Below are 1,517 nucleotides of genomic sequence, written 5' to 3'. Positions count from 1 at the left end.
CCCTCCGCCCCGCGGGCCGACCGCCTGTCACCGCCGGCCTCCGCCACCGGCCGCGCCGGGACACGGCCCGGTCCCCACCGCCAGCACCTTCTGACCAGCTCCAGCCGCAGCCTCCACGGTGTGTTTTGGGGTTTTTTAAATTGATCTAACCCCCTTAATTTTCAATTGTTTTTTGTTCACATTTGAAGGACAACAAACTCTGCAGGCATCTGCAGCGGCGCTTCCCTCTCACCTCGATGGGTCCCTGCAACCCGCGGTGATGCTGTGACCTCCTGGCCAAGCAAAAAAGTTCTAAAACTTCAATTGCTAGAGGACCACTGCTGGACTTTCAGAGACACATCGCTAAACAACTTTAATTCCCAATCTGACATTTGGACTGGCCGCCAGGATGACCCCTCATTCTGTGTCTAACTTTATAAACCCTCTCAAATCTAAAGGTGTTTTTTTATACACTTAGAACCAAACATCAGATACACACACAAAAGCTTAAGATATTAAATCATATTACCTGCTAAAACCCTACAAGTGTGTTGTTTTTTTCTTAAAGAGTGTAAAAATATCACCAACACCATACCTAAAAAAAAAAATCAACTTCCAAGAAAGAAAACAATTAAAGCAAAACAGAAAGAAGTAGCAGTTGCAATGGAGCTGCCTTATCACCAGAGCAAGGGGCCACAATCCAACTTCAATTAGGAGAAAAGACAAAAACCAACAAGAGAAGGAAATTCTGGATATCACAAATTAAAAAAAAAAAAAAGAATTAATACATATTAGGCTGATACCAGAATAACGTGATTTCAAGTAAACAAGATGCATCAGCATATTACATGGCATAATGGATTTATGGATTGTACTCCTCCAGTTAAAACAATACTTTTCCCTCTAATGATTTTTCAGCTAAACCCCCGAATCTATCAATTCAGGATTATGTTGGGCAATATGCCATTGTCTGCAAACACTCAATAAACTGATTTGAACTGTGGATCTAAACTCATATTAAAACTTAGTTAACTATTCACCTGACAGGTCTCTAATTAGAAACAAAAACTTGTTCTCCACACAATAACCATTACAATGTTTTCCATTATTTTAAGGACAGAAATCTTTCAACCCTGACAGTCTGTGCTCAAAAACTTCACTTAAAGTAAGGCTGAAATCTCCTTGATTTCAAATACACTTTTATGACAGCAAATTAAATGACATGTCCACTGGCATCCCCAACAATAGTCGGGATATACCAAAGAAACACATCCTGGGGACAGTTACGTCCAAGAATAGGGCAGTAAATCCCTGTATCTTCCTCATTTCCCAAGAGCTGGCTCGTTGCAGCACCCTGCCTAAATTCTCTGGCATAGCCCTGCATCGAGTTTACCCATCTCAGCTGCTCTCTCCTTCCGTTTTCACGTGGCACCTACTTTTTCTTCCGAAGGGAAAAGCTTCTCAGCCTCACGCTTTGGTCCTCTACACCTTCCCCCTCAGCCTGCTACCAGCGCCCAGCCTCCCCGGGCTGCGGGGCC

This window comes from Chaetura pelagica, unplaced genomic scaffold (assembly GCF_000747805.2).
Source record: "Chaetura pelagica isolate M959 unplaced genomic scaffold, ChaPel_1.0 scaffold309, whole genome shotgun sequence".
Classification (NCBI taxonomy): domain Eukaryota; kingdom Metazoa; phylum Chordata; class Aves; order Apodiformes; family Apodidae; genus Chaetura; species Chaetura pelagica.
The sequence above is the reverse complement of the archived record's forward strand: the minus strand, read 5'-3'. Positions refer to the sequence as shown.